At 32.7% G+C, this 21,840-nt stretch overlaps 1 pseudogene; it reads right to left on the bottom strand.

The window, feature by feature from the left end:
- Positions 1-9,577: 9,577 nt before the first annotated feature.
- LOC142635514 (fatty acyl-CoA reductase 2, chloroplastic-like) lies at positions 9,578-20,539 on the bottom strand (annotated as a pseudogene).
- Positions 20,540-21,840: the final 1,301 nt, after the last annotated feature.

Raw genomic sequence — 21,840 nt, 5'->3', positions numbered from 1 at the left:
TCAGATGATGAATCATAAGGTTTTACTTTCATTGAATAAAAATAAACATATTGATAATAATTTTGTATATTAGATCATCTTCAAAATTCATGTTTTAAAAGATGATTTCGTAATTAATTAAAACATATATAATATATTAAATTTCTAAAAAATTAATAAATTTGACTAAACAAAAAATATAGAGACACATACACAATTTTTAAAATGTAATTTTACAATTTTTATACATCAAATAACAAATAAACATAAGCAAACAAAGAGATATATATATCTCTAAAAGCTGAAGCGTAACGTTTATTGTTGCTACGCTCTAGTTAAGCCACATTAGCTACCACATCACCTACTTATTTTCAATCATTTTATCTTATTTCTTGACTCTTCTTCTTCTTATTAATTTTGTACCTTACTATTACATTTTCACCAACCTTTTTCCCTCCATTTTATCTTTTCGTTTCTCCACTACTCTTAACCTTAATGTAACTATTCCTTTATCCCTTCATCTTCCTTTTATTTTAACTCTTTTTATCCCCTTCCTCCTACTATAAATTTCCTATTCTCCCTCATTCTATACATATTTTCTCATACAAAAGGGGTTATTACCCTCTCTCTCTCTCTCTCTCTCTCATGTTTTGTTTTGTGAATTTTTTATTTTTTGTATCTCTACTTTATGATGATGAATTTTTGTGTTCTTTAGAATTCTACTTTGGGTTAATGCAATTTAGTTTTGTGTTTTTAAGTTGTTATCTTTATATATATATATATATATATATATATATATATATATATATATATATGACTGATTCATTTGAAGAGGATTTCTCCTCCTCATCTGACTTTGATTATCACTCTTGTAGTAATACTTCTAATTCTCCTAATATTAAACTTGGTTGTAGAGATTCATGTTGTAATTTGATAAAATATGTTAATATGTTAACTAAAAGTGAAGAACAAGAAAATTTGTTGTTAACCATAATCAGTAAAATTAGTAACCCTGAACTGCAAAAAGAATATCTTGACAAGTTTAAGCAAAGCTTAATAAAAGATGAAAAGGTTAATATATATTGTTAAATGTTATCCACAATTGCATTGTAAAAATTGTATATAAGAATATAATGTTATTTTATTACATAGCATGACTTGGATAATTTGGTGTAACTATTACTCGCATTTTGGGTTTTGCTCATCATCTTTTAGTTTTTTTCTTTCTATTTTCTCACTTACATGAATGGGCCATTAATTTCTATTATTTTGTATATTTTGCTCAAATTTGATAGTATTAGTGGAACTTCATTAGTTTATTATGTTTAGATTAGAATTGTATGGGCATTGAAAGTGTAAATGGAGGCACATACACCATGTTTTTTGCTGGAAAACACTATGGCAGTATAGTAAATGTACTAAATTGGAATACAAGGGTGCCTTTTTTGAGGTTTACATTTCTCAAGGTGGAATACAACGGACCAAAGTGCTTGCATATGTTGGAAGTTTTTCTCATTAAGTCTATGTTTAGCATCTTAATTTAAGATGGTTCTGATATGAAATATTTCTGCTATTATGATATGCCATGTGTCATTCTCTAACTTTCCAATAAGCAAAGCTTTAAATGAATGTATATCCATTTAAATTTAAAATTTTAATGGTTTATTTAATTTTTATTATTTATTTCTATTCAACACTAAATAATTTTATTCACTTAAACTTAATGGGAACCACTTATATTTAGGCGTGTAAATGCCAAGCTAATTGTGTAAATAACAAGAAAGATATCTAATAGCCAATGTGTAAAAGTCACAAGAGCAAAAAGTGTTGGCTGATGCTCTAATGTCAAGAAAGCAAACTAACATGTAAATTCAAAAGTGGTAAATGTAGAGAGAGAGAAAGATAACTTTCTTTGTGTGGGAAAACTATACATAGAATGGAATAGAGAATGACAAGTTTATAGTTAGGGGATGAGAATGAGAAGAACCAAAATGAAGGAAGATAAATGGATAGAGGAATAGAAATATTAAGGTAGAAATTAGTGGGGAGATGAAAATGTAAAATGTAGGGATAAATTAAAGTTGGAGAAAGTGTAACAATAAGTTGGGGAATTAATAATATAAAAAAGAGTTAAAAAGAAGAGAGAGAGAAAATATTTTGATTGTTAAATAATAAAATTTTTAATTCACCCTCCCTCTCTCTCTCTCTCTCTCTCTCTCTCTCTCTCTCTCTCTCTCTCTCTCTCTCTCTCTCTCTCTCTCTCTCTCTCTCTCTCTTATTTATTCTTTCTTGCAACTTTACTTTAGGTTGATGAATCATTGTATTTTTTTTATGACACAATTGGGTCAATGCGATTTGGAGGTGTGTTTTTTTTTTTAGTTTTCCATCATAAGCCTTCTCTCTCTCTCTCTCTCTCTCTCTCTCTCTCTCTCTCTCTCTCTCTCTTTTATAGCTTTTGTTTGATTTTTATTTTACATAATACTTAATTATTTTGAAAGTGAGAATTTGAGTTTATATCAAACTACAATCTTGCTATGTATTTGATTATGCCTGTTAACTATTTGAGTAATATCAAGTGTAATTTTATGATAAGTTTTGATTATCATAATAATCTCCTTTAAAATAATGAGAAATTTGAATAATGTATTTGAAAATTAAAAAGTTCAGTTGTAAAAAAAATGAAAAAAAAAATGTTCCATAACATAATTTTGAAAAATATGGACTACCTCTAAAAGGAATAATATCAATCAACCACACCAAAAACATTAAAAGGATATATTTGTAGAGATGGATAGATGAAAAATAATTTTAGAAATTGTGTATTAGGAAGAACAAAAAAATCTTCCACAAAATTTAAAGAATAATTTATATATTATACCACAATTACAAAATAAAGTTTAGTAAAAACAAGTCAAAGTCCTTTCTAAAACAGTTCACCAAATATAGAAGTCATCAATTTTTACATAGTTTATTATATTTTGGCAAAGAAGGTGTGGATAATGAAAATAAAGATTATTTGTAATATAAGTATGTATATTATATGTCTTGTCTTTTTTTTTTGGTGCAATGCATCCCAATATGAAGTATAAATTATGCAAATTTTTGTTCTTTATTTCAACTTCTGAAATCTTGGTGGTAAAGAAAAAAAAAAGCCACAACTGCTAGAACATTTGAACTCTTTATCAAATATTGGTTCCTTGCTTTCTTTTCATTGAAGCTGATTGACAAAGAATTTGGCCTCTAGTTTTGGAGATAGTGTAATTTCAGGGACCCAGATGCTTAGGACGTCACTAGTTGCAAAAGTGAGGTACTAACATATGTTAATGGAGAAGAGGAAGATGAATCAAAATTATTGTTGCCTAATATTCTTTTTATTACCTTCATTGTTACAATAAATCCAATGAAACACACCTTAGGAATTTTTCTTAGTGTTGAAAACCCATTTGTGAATGAAGTTTATTAACAAGTATTCTTCAACATTTGTTCTTCCTATTTGTTCTTCTACATGAACATGACCATCTTTTTTAAAAAATCCTTCTTATGATCATTTTATCAAATACGCAAAAACATAGAACTACAAATATTAGGATTACCTTCAGTATTGAAATGAAGAGCAATCCACTTAGTTTGACAGCAATTCCTTGTAAAAGAGACATAAAAAAATTATTAAAAAAAACACACACACACACACTTAATACTCTAATATATAAATCACGCTTGACATAAAATATGATTTTAAGGAACATAGCGATATCCCCACTCAATAATATAGGCTTGCTGCTCTAAAAAGAGCTCTTTTCTAGTTGGAGCTAAATCCAAAAGCATTCACCTTCTGGTTAACAAAGATCTAGAGGATGTCTAATGGTTTATATATCATCTCTTTGATTTTTAGGGGTGGTGACAACTGAACAGGTATGAATGGGTTGGGTTTAATGAGAGAGAGAGAGAGAGGCATTAAAGAGCTTACATAAGATGTTGAAAATAATGGAGAGAGGAAGTCACTCAGGGGTGTTATGGAAGCTAAGGTGGAAACTATGGAAGCATTAAAAGACTAATATAAAAAAGAGTGAAAATAAAATAATTTTGTTTATTAATGGAAAGAAAATAAAGATATGATCATTGATATGACTCAACAGAAGTAGCAACACAAATACTATGCTTCAACTTTTAAATATGTATAAATATAGATATAGATTTAGATAAGTTAATGTTTGAAGGAAGTCAATGTTTATCTGTATATATTAAGAAAATTCAAAAAGTTAGTTATTGCTTTTTTAATTTTCAAAAGTACCCCTAAACTAATTAATCTAAAACTTAAAAATGGGGTTAAAATAGTAAATTGCATTTTTACTTTCAAAAATACCCCTATATTAATTAACCTAAAACTTAAAAATGGAGTTAAAATAGTAAATTGACAAAAATAATAAATTTCTACTTCTACGTTGATATAAATTTCTACTTCTACTCAATAGCTAAAAAAAATCCCCATTCCCCCTTTTACGTTAATAAAAATTCCTACTTCTACTCAATAAATTAAAAAAACTCCCCACGTATAGTCTCTACGTATTTACCTTCCTCACATTTTCTGAATAGAACTTATCGTCAAAAAAGAACTTCTCAGTTGAAAATTGAAATATAAAAAAACTCTTCTTCCCCACGTCTATTCCTATTATAATTGAAAATTTTCAGTTGCACATCAACAAAAACTCTTCTCAATCGTTTATCAAAAATTACCATTCCTATTCCAAATTGAAATACAGTTTCTGTTAGGTGGCTACATCTTTGTATAAAAGTAGCCTGCGTGTGGTTTAATTGATCATGTGACTTTTTATTTAGTGCCGAGGAACTTTTCAAAATTCAGTCCTTTAATGAGAATGAACAAACAAACGGGAGGCAAAGAAGAAGATTTTTCAAATTGTAAGATTTTTCTTTTGTTTAATTAATTAATCAATTAATTTATTTTTCTTTGCTTAGTTTTGTAATTAGCTCTGTTCTCTAATTGAACTTTCACGCTTCTCTACAAGATTTAGGTATTCCTTTCGTTATTAAATACTTATTGGATGATTCTCAAAAAAAAAAAAAAAACTTATTTCTATTCTCCACTGATTTATATAGATTCACTAATCCTTACATCCAACGTAATTACAAAAACGTTTCTAAATTAACTTACATTTCTGAGTAGAAAGAATTGTAGTATTGAGGTTTAGCAAATTATAAGACAGATGGAATTTTGCATGATATAGGTTATTGTTGTTATTGTTGTTGTTGTTGTGATTGTATCAGTGTTATGACAATAGTAAAGCTTTGGTGATTGTTTATTGGGAACTAGAATCAGTGACACAACTTCTAATTTCATTAAAAGGTATGTAACTTTTCATCACACCCTTAGGTTTTTTTTTGTAATTCGAAAATGTAGTAATTTCAAATTATAATGGATATAAATTATTAAAATTTACCAAAAAAAATAGAAGACCCTTTAAGCACGCGCGTGAGCGCATGCTCAGAGGCTAGTGATTAATAACAGAGCTTCTCAATATCTCAAGAGATTCACTGACAATAATAATATTCTTTGAATATATCTTCTAATGTTTTGAAATGCAAAGTAGAACATTGGTAAGAGATCCCTCACCATAGGAAAAAATACACCTTATTATGGGTGTATGTTTCTCTCCTCTCACAGCTGGTGGGACTCACCAGCTGTAAGTCCCACCCGTAACAGGATATACTTTCTCCTAGCCACAAACCATCGTCAAGGACCACACAGAAACAGGTTCGATTGCATGCTAGTGACCTCAGTTGACTCACTCAAGACTGTTTACATGCTTGCTAACCTACCGTCTGTGTTCGAGTGTGTCACTTGCAAAAAATGAAACCTCATTGCGACTAGAAACCCATTCTGCTATAATAGGGTTCGGGTGTGTGTTTCTTAAAAAAAAAAAACAAAAATTGTAGTACTCTATAGACATGACACATCACACAAGATGAATCATCCCAATATTACTTCTATTATTATCAATATATATATATATATATATAACTGAAGCTCTGCCCTCTTCACAATTTTTCACATCAGCATTTTGTTTTAATTTTTAAATCTGGTTTATTTCTTTTTAGAGTTTTTACTAAATACATAGATACTCTCCTTTCACAATCCAAATCCTCTTCCCCGATATAATTCTCAAACCAAAACACGCAAGGCAGAACCTCTCAAACTAGCCTTCTTTAATTATTCAATCAAACAAATGATTAAGCTAAGCTAAATCAGATGTGCTAAAAAGTCTTTTTTCTTGCACACTGTCTTTGAATGGAGTGTGGTCTTTTCTCATTTTTCTTGCTCTTCTTTTTCTATTTTTCTTGATTGTTGTACTTTTGTTCACTGATTTGTGCCCCCATAGTACATCCCCAATGTACTCGGTTTGGCACTTCTTCTATTTTTAATAATATTCTTACGTTGCTTATTAATATATATATATATATATATATATATATATATACATACATATATATTTTTAAATCAAATTTACCAAAAACCTAGCCACCATAGTCTCTCTACATCAATATAGTACCCATTCTCTGTGAATCTCTATATATTATGCTTCAATCTCTGTATTGCTCAAATCTCAGTACCATTAATTTTTTTTGGGTTTCATTCTAGGCTTGTGATTATGGGTACTTTGTGGCAATGATATAGCAGGATTTTGTTTGAATTTTTAGATATTGTTGTATAAAACAATACTAGGGATTATGACATGTTCTAATTCTGCATCTAATATGAAGATCATTGACGGTAAATGCGATAATAACTTGTTTCTTTTTTTCTTTTTTTCTTTTTTTTCTGTAAAACCATCAAGGCCAATTAGATTATGTCAATTTTGTCATGCAGAAATGAGAGAGGGAGTAAAGTGTCAACCCAATCAAAATGATACATTGGAAAATTTGAACAGATGAAATGAAATAAAGCTTACACTTTGGGGATTAGTTGTAAATCAAATTGAGGAGAACTTCTTTACAGAAAATCCATGCCCTTTTATCATAATAGCTACATGTTCGACTGTCAAGACTTTTAAAGGCAAGTTCATTTCTCTTTTCTATTTGTCTACATAAGTAATTATGCACACAATCCTTGAAGACAAAAACCATCTTTTAAACTACATGAGAAATCATCCAATTGTTTGAAATACAAAGTATTTTGGCTTTAAGAGAAGTTGTATAACTGGCTGGAAACTTAGATTTAGTTTTTTATTTTCTATTTGATTATTGAATGCCCTGTAGATTTTATACTTTTTAATTTGGTTGGAAATTTTTATTATTATTTGTGAATTTGAAAATTTTGGAGTGGGAGTTGGTATGGGGCCCAGAAAGACATAATTGAAAACAGAAATTTTTTATTATGTTTATCTTTTACTGGTGAAGAGGGACTGAGGGAGAAGATTTAGGTGTTAAGGCTGCTGGAGCTAGGGTTTTTCTCAAGCTTTCAAGCCTCTTTGTGAAGATACATAGGTGGGTTTTGGTTACAATGTCTCTAAATTGTAAGCTCTTTGGCCTTATGGTAGATTACCAAATTGTTCCAAGCTGAAGAAGGCAAAGGAACCTTTACATGGGCCTAATTTTGTCAGAAAATGGAGAAGAAAGCTTCTGTTTTTCTTCTGTCTTTTAGTTCCTATTGTTCTGAAATAACTTTTAGATCAAAGTTGTGGGCTCCCATTAATTCAACTCATAATTTTTTAGATCAAATTGCTTCCTACTTTAGGATCTTCTCGAATTGATGCAGAATTAAATAATAATTGATTGAGATCAAAGTATGAATCCCTTTACTGTTTATATATGTGTGTGTGTGTGTGTGTGTGTGTGTGTGTGTAATGTATTGTGTAATGCTTGAGTTCTCAAGATCTAAGGTATGTTATTCTAATACGTGAGAGATTTGCCAAGGCCCACTTGGTTTATTATAATTTTATGTAGATTATAAACCACCAACTTCATGCTTTAACTTCCTTATTATCTGAATCAGATCAGGTACTGTGTTTATAGCTTTTAAATTGCAGCTTTAATAGCTTTGGACTCTTACTGTGTTAGTCTTGACTGTTTCATTTGACTTGAATTGTCTTTTGCGTTGCTTTAAATACAAATTTTGTATTTGTAGAACCAATTTTGTAGTCAACGTATGATCTCTGAGTTAATTACAGTTTAATTGGATTGTAATGAAAATTGGAGTTCTTATAAAATAAAAAGAATGGAAGAAGAAAAACATTTTGAATTGAACTATGCTGAAAAAATTGGTCAGAAACGAGAGATGGACTAGGGATGCAAGGTGGTTTGAAGCTGAAAATAGGATTTTAATACGATGACCAGTTTTGCTATTATGATTATCATTTTTTTATGTAATTGAATAACTGAGTGGCAAAAAGATCACACTCCTCTTGAAATTCAGATAAGGGTAAGTATGTTATGGAAATATTCTTAGTAAACACATATTTCTATGATTACACAATACGGCAGATACATTACAAGGCTTTTGTTTTTAAACTATTGATCACTGTGTGTGATAGATCTCTCTATTGAATTGGCTTTTACATGTAATTTCTTTCTTCTAATTTGATAAACAATTTAAAGAATCTATGTGCAAAAAGTGCCTAAGACCATCTATCAAGTTACATATTAGATGAAAAGGATGAATAGTTTCATTTCTATTGTTTCCTCTCAATGCAAAGTTAGCATTGGATTTTGTGGTTGGGAGGGTGGAAAAGAAAACTAGCTGATTGGAAGCATGGTAGACTGAAGGAGTATATTCCATCTCATTCTTTATTGTGATGTCTTTGTGATCTGCTTTCAAAGCAAAGTTGGTAATATCATATTAAATTTGGTACTTTTCTGTAGAGTTTTTTGATCTATTAGATAGAGAGGTTTTTCTGTGCTTTTACTGTTGGAATTCTAGATTTTAAGTTTCAGTCTTGAAATTCAATCTCAAAGTAAGCAAAAATAGAAATACATGTTTGATCTGATTCTCTCTCTTATATACCTATAACTGTTTTTGTTGTCTCTTTGGGTTTTTGTTGTAATATGTAACATTGGTTATACATTTTTGGATTGGATATTAGCTTTAGGATATTGATTATAATGACAAAATTCTGTATAACCTTATACACATTCTTATGCAGTGACCACATGACACTTCTTAAAACTTTTGAAGGATAGAAGGATGCAAACCGTAATCAAAAGAGTCCTTTCACCTTGCAAATGACAAAGGATATGAGAATGCAATTTTTAGATCTATTTAGCATTGGCTTTGTAAACAAATTGATGAGTGCTAATGTAACATCTTTAAGATTTTCAAATTTTAAGGCATTTGATTTGCTAAAATTTTATAGTTATTAAAAAATTTCCCGTGTATCGCACGGATTAGCGACTAGTTATTATTATTATTATTATTATTATTATTATTATTTTTAAGCGAATCCCAATATTGCTTTGAGAATGATAATGCACGTATCACAGACTTTATAGTCTTCTCTGGACAATATTCAAGTGGTACAATAAACACAAATGCAAGAATCCCCAACACCCTGTCAAGGTATGGGGATCATGGCAATTTCTATAAGTATTAGAATACAAGTCTTCCTTTCGATACATGCCTTCTAAAACCTGGAATATGAACATTCAAGATGTAATCCTCCCAGTTTATGCAGCCTACATTGAATCCAAAGTCCCTCATCTCTTCCAATGACATGCCTTCCATTAGTTTCTGGGTATTATGATTGTCAAACCTGGTAGCAAATCATTTGTAACCGTAGCTCAACAAAACATTCGTGAGTAATAACTAGAGAAAAGCAACAATGTTATGGGCTTAATTATAGCATTAGTGAAATAAGCAGAAAGAATTTTGAGCAAACACACAAGGACAAAGTGATGTATGGATTGCAACCACCTTGGACTTTCTAAAGACTAGTTATGTCTATAATTAGTTTTATTCTAATTTAAAAATCAATAACAATCAATTGTGCCTTTGATTTGGATGGTGGTTTTAGAGTACAGTTTATAGAAACCTTGCTTTTGTTAAGTCAAGCCCATGATAGGTGAAGTTTAGAAAATTACTTACTGATTTTGAAATTTCACATTGATTATAAGAATAATAAAGATGTGCACTAATTTGTTCAAAGATGGTAATCCCATTATTGAAAAAGAAAAGTAAGGAGGTGTGTCAATCCCGACAAATGAGGAAGTGGTGTAGCTAAATTTTGCGTTTGTGAGGCTTAGGAGCAAAGTTTTGCCTTGTGCAAATCTCATATTGCAAAAAATTTTCTTGTAAAGACTAAGCTTTGTCTAGACTCTATTGTTTTAATGTGAAGATATCAATATCTTTGGGTGTTTAATTAGGGTAGTTTATGTTTGAGATTTTTTTTGGTGAGAGTTTATCTATAGTTGTAATACCTATTATTGATAATCAATTTTGGTTGATATTGCCCGTAGATGTAAGCTTGGAGAGGAGGTTATTCCTACGTCTGTAGATAATGTATAGTATTTTAATGTGATGTACGGGACAAATGCTCTATATAGTATGCAATTGAGAAATAAATTGGAGACATACGAGCCAAGCTTCAAAAGAAGCTTTATACCATTTACCCTGGCTAATTCATTCATTTGTGAAAATTTACTACTAATAATGTGTCAATTCTTGTGACGATTTAAAAATTTTGAGAAGTCCTAAGCACTTGTATGATTCTTGCTTAGGTGACTTGAGGAATTTATTTGTGGTTGGCCTTGAAGCCTCCCCATTATTCACTTATTTATTGTTATGTTTTCTTTTGACCTAGTTCTCAACATCTTATTGTCAAATGCTGAAATGAATGAATTAGAGTCACAATAATATGTGTGTGCGCGCGCGCGAGCACGCGAGGATTCCAAAGATAAAGACATTACCTTCCCCTATCGAACATATATGGTTCATAAATTTTAGCCAAGTGAACAACGCCATCTTCTTGCGTTTTATTTCCAGCTTGCCTCGCAACTTAGAGTCTGTAATGGTTGTATCCATTTGTCCACTTCTTTGAGCTATTTCATCCTAAATGTAAGAGGCGAAATTGTCCATTGAATTGAAAAACTTCATTTCATTGATGCGTATATTTGTCCTTTTCAAGTTCATTAACGGAGAACAAGTGAAGTGATTGCAAGAAAACTTGAATAAATCATGTAACAAAAGCTGTTTTACAGCGGATGACCCAACGTGGTAGACATTTAATTCAGGTTTCGCAGTTATCCCATGCTTTGCTATGGCTGCTATGGACGAGTTGACAACCATGTCCAAAGGAACCTAAGGCATTCATGATTCAATTCTTAGTGAAAAGTGAAAAAGAAAAAGAATTGTATGGTATATCAAACCAATTAATAATGCGAGAAAGGAAAAAAATAAAATAAAATAAGTGGCAAATTACCACGTCTATAACTGCTTTTGGGTCTCCAAGAAATCCTGGGAGCCGGCCTTTACCATAGGATAAGATCAATGGATCCAACATTCTGATTTATTTATGTATATATAATTAAGAAAACAAGAAAGGTATAGTTAATTATATATGATATTGATGGAATTTTGATAACTTACTAGTTATCCTAAAAATTATAATTATTAAGAAATGGTGAATTTAATACGTAAAACGTTATTCTGGCTAGCAAGATTCAAAGAGAATATATTTTTGTGAAGGTTAAAAAAGTACTTGATTCCTTGTATCCATCCTGGGAAAGGCTCTTTGATGGAGCTCTCAATTACACTTGGACGGATGATGACTACTGGAATATCTCCTCTCATGCTATTTAATAGCATCTCTCCCATGGCCTTGGTGAACACGTAAGTGTTTTGCCATCCAAAGATATTTGCTCTATTTCAGTGACAAAAAGTATATTGATTAGGTGAGCATGAGCACTGACAAACTTGCAATTAAGCTTATGGATGTTAAAATTAATAGAAAACTACCGGCTTAGCAATGGAATTATATGACCTGGACGAAATTGTCATGACTCATGAAGATTGAAACTCATTGCTTTTTATCATGACCTACTTTGCTTTTCGGGCAAATTCCGTTCGTTTAAACATTCGATTAGTTAAACTTTTTATTTATGATAATTTTTCATATTGTAATTTATTTATTTTTTTAAAGTAAGAATAAGGTATTGGAACATTTTCCATGGTCAATAGTATCTTATATTCTTATTATGTGAAGTTCACAACTTTACCATTCTTAGACAGATTTCATATTTTTTTAGCTTAATTTCATGCTTAACATGAACTAAGGTTTTCTAGGGTTTTCAATGGGTCTCTTAATCAAGAAAGTCAATCTCGTATTAGGGATTGTACTGGTTTGACCAACGGAATGATATATTTCGATATCTGTCAATACCGGTGTACTGTTTTAGGTTTACCGCTATTTTTTATATTCCCACACACACACACACACACATATATATATATATATTATAATAAAAATAAAAGTTTATCATAAAACATTACCTCAATTCAGAACAAATTATTCGTGATTTTAGACTCTAGCATACTTAGAGAACAAATAATACTAATAAGCTAATGCAAATAAGTTACCATTTTGCCTTTACAAAAATTCAAAAATTACAAAACTGAAAAATAAAAATAATAAAAAATAAAAAATTATTTCAGTACTGGTCGGAACGCCTGATATTGGCCAAAACGCCCAAAATCAGCTGATAGGACCGGTATTTAAACTAGTATGAAATATTGACATTTCGGTACTTGTGCATGTACCGGTATGATACATATTGGCAGTACTGGTTGGCAAGGTATAGTATCGACCACATTGCTCCTAACCGTTATGTAACTTCTTTTTTAATAAATTAGTGGTAATAACCCACTAGGCATTTAAACTTTTATTAACATGTTCTAAAATGTTTTTCCCCCTCTTTTTTTTTTCGGTTTAGATTCCAAAGTTCTCATAGATTTAAGTAAATTCCCGTGGATTTAATGGTTATTTGTTGAAATAGACGTGCATGTTTTGCAAATTGTGGCCTTTTGCCTACATTAGGTAGATTTTTCTTTTCCTATCAAACAAAAAAAAAAAAAGGTAGGAATTTTTTTTTTCCTTATATTTAATTTCCGCCTCGAAAAAGTATGGAACCTTAAAGGATGATTTTCTTGGATCTTGGTTTTGATTGATTAATGTTGCATTTCTAATTGAACATTAAAGCACAGTTCGTTACCTTTGCAAACCCAATTCTATCATCTTTTGAGCAACAACATTTTCATGCATAGATAATTTCAAATCTGAAGCCAACTCTATTTCAGCAATGATATCCAATACTGGGATAGATTCTGGAGGGGATTCTGAGGTGGCACTTTCCTCTGCTATTGTCTGTCCCATGTGGAAAGGTTTCTCCATAATTAATCCTTGTCTCTCCCCATTGACATATGCTGTGTAACAAAGCAAGACTTAAAAATCATTGCTATGATATTAATGTATATATTTATATATATTTAGAACAGCTTATGCTTAGTTGCATACCAGTTGACACATGCAAGAAAAGGCTAAGTTTTTTGCACTTCTTTGCAAAACCTAGGAGTCGAGAAGGTCCGCTTGTGTTGGTGTTGAGAGCAACATCATACCTATATATATAACAACAATTTAAGATTCAATTTTATGAGAACACCAAGAAAACAAAAAATTGTTAAAACAATTTTTTTTAAAAAAAAATGCACTTTCAAGCTAGATGGAGGAAACCTTTCATCAAATGTTGTGTTGGCAGCTGAATTTATGATCACATCAACTTCCTTTGCGATTTCATTAGCTGTATAGGGATCCATCCCCGGCCCAGATTGGATTCACAAACATTCCGAACTACTGGAACCAGCTTCCTCATCATGAAAGCCTTAAAAGATTTCCCATGCATTTGTTCCAAGGACTTGAAAAGTTCCAACTCTAAAATCTAATCACCATAATTAAATCTCTAAGATTATAAATGAAGATTTAGAAGTTCTTTTATTTTATAGAAAAATATACTCAAACACATAGTTATTATATAAACGCCAGACTGGGCACTAACTCAGTTTAAGAGCCGGGTCATTGGGTCACTTGTTCAATTATTGGGTTATTTTGTCATTGGTTGAACTAGTGGGCTACCGATCGAACCATATGATTAAATAAAAAATTAAATAATTTAGATAAGTTTGCAAAATCATAAAACAAATATGTAAAATTAAAATAAATTTACAATAGGCATGCCTAAATTTTTAATCAAAAGTAGGTGTAAAAAAGTAGCCACTAAATAATTCAAACTCAAGGTTTCAAATGTAAATACCGAAAAAATTTTAAAATAAAAAATGTCATAGAATTGTAGTCAAGTCTTTGTTGAATAAAATTTTATTACACCATGTCTTAAAATTCAAGTAATAACAACCTATCTTAAACTCAAAAGTCATATTCTAAGCTAATAGCATATCTCACTGTAAATTTGTGATTTACAACTATGTTTTGTGTAAGCTTTATTTCATGACAAAAATTGTTGTAATTGCATTAATTTATTTTCTTGTATTTCGTGGAATTTTATTATATTGGGTTTAGTATTAAGTTGGCGAAAAAATCAAGCATGAAATGAAGAATCAGTGCAATTTCGCGAGTGTCTTGCGAGAAACTTACCCTCAAAAAGGGCACGCGAAAAGTACATGCTAGAAGCTGAAGAGTCAGGCCAGACTGTCAGTTTTGCTAGTGTCTCGCGAGAACGGTCTACTTGCGAAATACCAGCGAAACTCTCTACTGAGAGGATTTTTAAGTGTGACTTTCTTACCTTTCACCCATACTATATATACCCTCGTTACCCAAAAATGTATGAGAGGTTATTTAGAGAGAAAAAGTCTAAATAGGTTTTCTATAACACAACACACCCATCTTTTAGAGAGAGAGCTACTCATCTTTAGTGAGAAATCATTGTAACATTTTCTTCTTCTTTCTCCCATTGTCATACCTTGGGAGAAGATTTTTGTACCCAAATACAACCCGCACATTTTCAGAGTGTAGAGAGTGTTTTGGAGTTTGGAAAGTTTTGGGGATTTGCCAAAAGAAGCCAATGAGGTTTGGCAGATGCAATCTGGCGTATTAAAGGTCCAGAAAACTAGTGAAAACAAGACTCCGAAAAGTTTGTTGGTAGCAGGAACTTGGAAGGCTCAAGTACATTGGAGGGTCTTTTGTTATCCATGTACTCCAACTTATTCACTAGTGGATTGATTTTGACTTGGAGGGTTGCGGAGAGATTTTTCGTAAGGTTTTCGGTTTTCTCTTCGATAACACATCTTGGTGTTATCTTGTGTTTGCATCTCTCTTCCCTAACTCTTATGCTTTATTTTTATTGTTTATTATTCATGTGTATGCACTAGAGTAGATCCGGTGATTGCGCTTCATTTACTCTTGTTCCGCACTTAGATAAGTTAGAGTAAAAACAATCTAGCCGTAATTTTTATTTGGGAGTCCAAATAAGCTCTTGTGTTTTACACAAATCCGAGCTTTTACTCACTTATTGCTCATCCTATGAATTGTGATCTAAGCTAAAATTTGAAACACTATCTTTATTGAAAAGTCCAACACTATCTTAACTTATAAATCTTTCATTTTCGTCACACTCTAAACTAGGAAACAATATTGTAATGAACTTATTAAGGTAAATTTGTTTAAAATTACAAAATCAGCTAGGTGAAAACAAGTTGTTTGAGTTGCATGGGTTACTAAAAATTGTTGGATTTATAGATTGTACTAGTTAAACTACTGGACCAAATTAGATACAAGTTCACTGAATTATTGATCCAACAGACCAGATTGAATAGGGTTTAACTAACTATGCTCAAACACCAAAAAAACAAAAATAAAATAAAAAATGTAACATGCATCTTTACACAGCATACTTCATTTTTCAGTCTGTCCAATATGAACACACATAAAAAAACAAAAAGTAAATCACTATATGCATTATACTTCAGTTTTAAGTCTGTGGATAGCAGCTTCTTTATTCTTTGCCTTGATCAAGAGAAAGATTTTCCCCACATCAGGCACTGTACGTAACATCTTTTCAATAAAAGCTGCACAATTGAATACTTTAGATATACTAACAAGGGGCAATTCTTAAGTAGTTTTAGAGTACTGTAATTGTGACCTCTCACAAAAAGATGAGTCCCATGGGTCCCACCATGGGTTCCACACCCTTTGTGAGATTTCAAAGCGACTACCTAAGTTTTTTCCACTAACAAGATGTTGTCTCACATGATATTCAGAATAATCTAGATATGTAGTAGAGTAAAATAAATGTGGGCACAACTTATAAGTTCAACAATCTAGGTATCCTAACTTATTGCAAGAGCCAATAAAAAAAATCTCCTTGAGGAGCTTAAGAATAAAATTATTGTAGCACAAATATCATTATTAAATCAAAGCCTTAAGTTATTAGAAGAATTGATAGTTAATGATTATTCAACACACTTGCAACGTTTTTTTTTTGGTGAAACTGTTTACAGTTCAATGTATTTTGGAGGTATATACAAAAATCGCTTATATTTTTTTGAGGAATGCTATGCTCACAATATTTTCATAATAATTTCCACAAAAATTCTTAGTGATAGGTTGTTATTGGTTCAAATTTGAGCTCATCACTCACTTCAATTTTTTTTTTATCACTAATTTTTTTTTTTTTTCAATTTAAGAAAAACATAACTACTTAGAAACATCAACTTTTTAAATTTGTTTTTGTTCTTAAAATTAAAAATTAAAGGAAAAAAAACCAACCAAATCAGCCTTATGTTTTTAAGGTATGGAAAACTTAGGATCTGTTTGGAGACCGCTTATTTGTTGAAAATTGAAAACTTATTGCTAAAAATACTGTAACAAAATAATTTTTAAAAGTACTGTGAAACTCAAATTTACCTATAAATCTATGTTTTGCTGAGTTTGGTGATCCCATGAACAATGCCGTGGGACCCAAAAAAATGCAAAATGTAACTGAAATATAATTTCAGTGTTGGGCAAATGCATGCTTAATGCACAAGAAAGCAATACCTTTGGCTAGAAATCCAGTTGCGCCTGTGATAAGATAGTTCTTGCCTTGAAGATAACTAACAATGCCAATACTATCACCTCCGGCATTTTCTTTGTTTTGGCAACAAGCCACGCTAAAAGTTCTTCCAGTTGTAGAAGTTCTGGTACTATTGTAGTGATGGTAGCAATGATAGCTTTTTGTGGTAGTGAGGACAGGGATTGAAGTACCATAAGGAATTGCATGAGTACTGGTGAGAATAGGATTTGTAAGGCACAGATGCTGTGGACATGAAACTTTGGGGAAAACTCATTATAATTTTTCAAAAGACTACCTCAGTAAGTTACTTAATTTAGATATACCTTATGTTCTATACAGTGGACAAGCTCGGGGCTTCTTTATATATAATTACGGCATAGGACCTATGTGTAACATCTTCGTACATAAGCGATAAACATGGAATAAATTAAATTGATTTCAATCTAGGATTGTTCAAAGTTGGAATAGCTAATTAGTTATACCCTAGGACGGAGGGAGACTTTGACAATGGGGGCAATGGACACCCTAATTATGTGTGTGTATATATATATATATATATATCAGTTACAACTAGGGATAGAGGACAGTCACATTCCTATTAGTAGGGGGAGGCCTATACCAGCAATCAAGTAATAATCAATTGCAATCAAGTAAGCATCAACTGCCGAGTACTCAGTAAATTATAGACCACTTCAAATCTTCGTTTTCGAGAGGGATAATCCACTCCGCAAATATCGATCAAAACTTGAACCCTTGTATAGGTATGTAATTTAAGAAAGCACAACAATTGAAATGGGTAGTCCGTATTGGTTTACCATTTTTAGTCCCTAAACCAATTAACGCGGGACATTTAAGTCCTTGAAGCACTATTCCGTCAGCCAATTAACAGGGAAACTGACGTGAGCATTAAAATATTATTAAAAAAATTATTTACATTTTTTAAATACCAAAATTAAAATTAAAAAAAAAATTAATTACTCAATTTTTTACAAGTTCTTCCCAAATCTGAGAAATAAACCCAGTACCCAAACCAATATATGACAAACCCCGAATCTAAATCCAGCAACCAAATCGTTTTCAAAAAAAAAAATCCAGCAACCAAATCTAATCTCTATCAAATCCTGAAAAACAAGAAACAAATCAAAGAAACCAACAGTGCATGTCGAAGAGAACAAGAGCAAACCCAAAATCAAACTTCACCTTCTCACAATCAAACCCAGAACAAGAGCAACAATACCCAGCAAACTTCATGTTCTCATAATCAAACCCACCACCACCATCGATTAAGAGCAAGTCAAACCCAACCAAACAAACTCATCTCTTAGCAACCAAACACAGCAACAAGTAACAAAAAAGTCAAACAAAAATTCTATGGTTTTTGGGTTTGGAGCAGATCTAAGTTTTTGGGTTTGGAGCAGATCCAACAGCATCATTTCTACCTCCTCAAATCCAACGAAATCGTTTCACACCACTAACCCTAACTCCACCAAAATGATGCCGTCAAACCCCACTGTTTTTGCCTCCTCGGCCACTCCATCCACACGTCGCCCGAACTCGCCGCTGATACCATATTCTAGACTCTCGAGAAGTAAAGTGAATCAAACTTCGAGGCGAGGACTAGATCGGGTAGGGCCGAGGCAGAGGAGGCAGAGTCAGGTTCGAAGATCGGGCGCTAGGAGCTAGGGTCGAGCTCGTCCTTGGACTTGTGAGGTGAGTGGGACTCGGAGCTGAACTCGTCCCACTCGGACGAGTCATAGGGAGTGGTGGAATCAAGGGGCGAGTCGTCGTCGTCGGATGAAGTGGCGTCTTTGAGATCGTCTTGAGAGAGAATGAAGACAAAGGGCGAGCAGTGAGTGAGAGTAGAGAGAGATAATTAGGAGAGAGAGTATGAGTTTCTATTCTTTTGCTGGGTTTCTGTTCTTTGTTTCGGTGGGGTTTAAGTGATGGGTGTTGGGGTTTGAGTGCTGGGTGTTGGGTATTGGGTGCTGGGTTTTTGTTCTTTGATTAGGAGAGAGAGTATTGGTTTGGGTGCTGGGTTTATTTTTCAGATTTGGGAAGAACTTGTAAAAAATTGAGTAATTATTTTTTTTTAATTTTGGCATTTAAAAAATGTAAATAATTTTTTTAATAATATTTTAATGCTCACGTCAGTTTCCCCGTTAGTTGGTTGACGGAATAATGCTTCAAGGACTTAAATTTCCCGTGTTAATTGGTTTAGTTACCTTTGTTTTGGTAATTCACGTTTTATATAGTGGAGATTGTTTTCAATTTGTGGAGTTTTGAAAAGATTATTAGTTATTTTTGCATTTCCGCTTTAGACTTCACAGTATTTTGGAGATTATTATAAATTGTGGATTTTAGTTATTGTAAGAGATTTATCAGTAGCATTGTTTATTGGAGTTTATTGAACTATGCGTAAACAAATTATTTTTATTGAGCTAGGTAAGGTTAGCAAGCTAGTCATGCATTTAAATTCATGTTTCATGGATTTGGGTCGTGACACATCTATAGCGACGAATTCAGTTTCGTCACTATATATTACCTTTAGGAACGAATCCCAGTTCGTCACAAATGCTCCCCAAAATCATGTGTTTTTATTTTCAGCGACGAAACCGGTTTCATCACTGAAAGCATGATAGCAGCACCTTTAGCAATGAAATTGTTTCGTCGCAAAAACTAGAACTTTTAGCGACGAAAATATTTCGTCGCTATAGCTCCATTTGATTTCGCACCTCCACTTTTGATTGGCGCCTTTAATTCAACACCCTCTATAATGATGAATTTAGTTTCGTCGCTATTCATTGCCTTTAGTGACGAATCTAAGTTTGTCGCATATGCTCCACACAAATCTTGTTTTTTTTTTTTTTTCAGCAACGAAGTATTTTCGTCGCTAATTGTCTCCTTCAGCAACCAAACATGATTCGTCACTAAAAGCATAACTTCCAGCACCTTTAGCGACGAAATTGTTTCGTCGCAAAAAACTAGAACTTTTAGCAACGAAAAAAGTCGTCTCTGTAGATCCATTTGGTTTCGCGCCTGCACTCCCGTTTCACGCCTCTAATTCAGCATCCCCTATAGCGACGAAACCAAGGTTTCGTCACTAAATGTTACTAACTTTTTTTTTTAAATTGGGACGAAATATAAATTTCGTTGCTATACGATACTTTTTTGCGACGAAAAATTTTCCTCACTAAAATTCTTCACTGTAGTTACATTTTGTTGTTGTGTAGTCTTGTCTCTCATTGGTGTCACTCCAGACTCACAATTGCTTCCGTCGTCACAACTGCTATTGCAACCATTTGCCTTTGAACCTCCGATGCATCTCAGTATTTGTCTCTAGTTCCGAACCTACAACCACCGTTGTTGAGGAGATTGACACCACGAGAACCACTACCAAAATCGTCACCACCATGAATCTTGCTCCAATTGCACTTTTGTAGGTACCACTGAGATCGAGTTTCGCCCTTCTACCAAACCGTGGAAACCTCGTTGCCATTGGAGCTCTCATGCGCCATCACGCGCTGGCCAAATAATTATGCACCGTGATCACATGCCCACATACCTACACCTGATCTCTGCTGATGTCAGATGCCCACATGCCCACATGCCCACATGCCTACACCATGACAACATCAGTGCCACGTCAGTCCTAGCTGACGCATCTTCCATGTTCCTATTGATGTCATCCTGACGTCATCTACCCACATCATCACCAGTCTTGCTGATGTCATTTGCTTGCATTAGCATTGACCTTCTCTAGTCGTTGTTGACCTGACCGAGCGTTCACTTTTGCTAGGTTGGTGTTGACTTTTCTGAAGGTTTATCGTTGATTTTTTTAGAGTTGACTTTTTGCAATCCAAGTGCTCCTTACCTAGTTTTAGATTTCATTTTTGCAATCCATTTTTGCAAATTTTGCTTCTAAGTAAAGAATAGGATAAGCCTTCCTTTTATTGCAACAATCATCACTGACAATCCAACAAACCTTTTTGCAATTTTTGCAAATGTCTTGGCCATAATATTGAAACTTAGCTATCAATGCAACAAATCAGTTGTTTCCTTTTCTACTGTTACTGTTGCTAACACTGAGAGTATCCAACTAATGGCGCCCGTCTCTGCAAAGTCCAAGTCTTTTGGATTCACTATCACCATTTCCATAGTTGACCTTCAAAACATCATCGCTAATACCATTCGTATGGTTAGTAATGCATCTTATTCCTCTTCTTTCTCAGTTTCATTTGGTATGTCTCCATCCTCTTGGCTTATAGATTCTACTTGTTGCAACCACATGACACCTCGCTCATCCTTATTTTCTCAAGTTGAACCTGCACCACACCCTCTTAATATTCGCATAGCTAATGGTTCCACAATATTTGGTCATAATATAGGTTTTATCTTGACCTCCAACCTCTCAGTTCTTGGGGTCTTTAATATTCCTAAACTTTTTTACAATTTATTTTCTGTGGAACAGTTAGTTAAGTTGGGTTATCACATTACCTTTAATTATTCTGAGTGTATTGCGCAGGATTTGAGGACAGGATAGAAGTTTGGGACCTGTCCTAGAGTTGGGCATATGTTTCACATGGACAACCTTCATGTTTCACATGGACAACCTTCGTGTTCCACCAGTTGCTCCTGTTTCTATTGCTGCTGCAGCTATTACAGTTTCTTTTATTTTTTACCTTGCACTTTGGTATGCCCGACTTGGTTAAGCATCTTCCTCTTGGGTACAACACTTGGCTTCTAGAGGTTTGTTAGGTTCAGTGTCCACAGAAAATTTTGATTGTGTTTCATGTCAAT

Source organism: Castanea sativa, chromosome 5 (genome assembly GCF_040712315.1).
Source record: "Castanea sativa cultivar Marrone di Chiusa Pesio chromosome 5, ASM4071231v1".
In the NCBI taxonomy this organism is placed as follows: Eukaryota; Viridiplantae; Streptophyta; class Magnoliopsida; order Fagales; family Fagaceae; genus Castanea; species Castanea sativa.
This window is presented reverse-complemented; position numbering and strand designations above follow the sequence as displayed.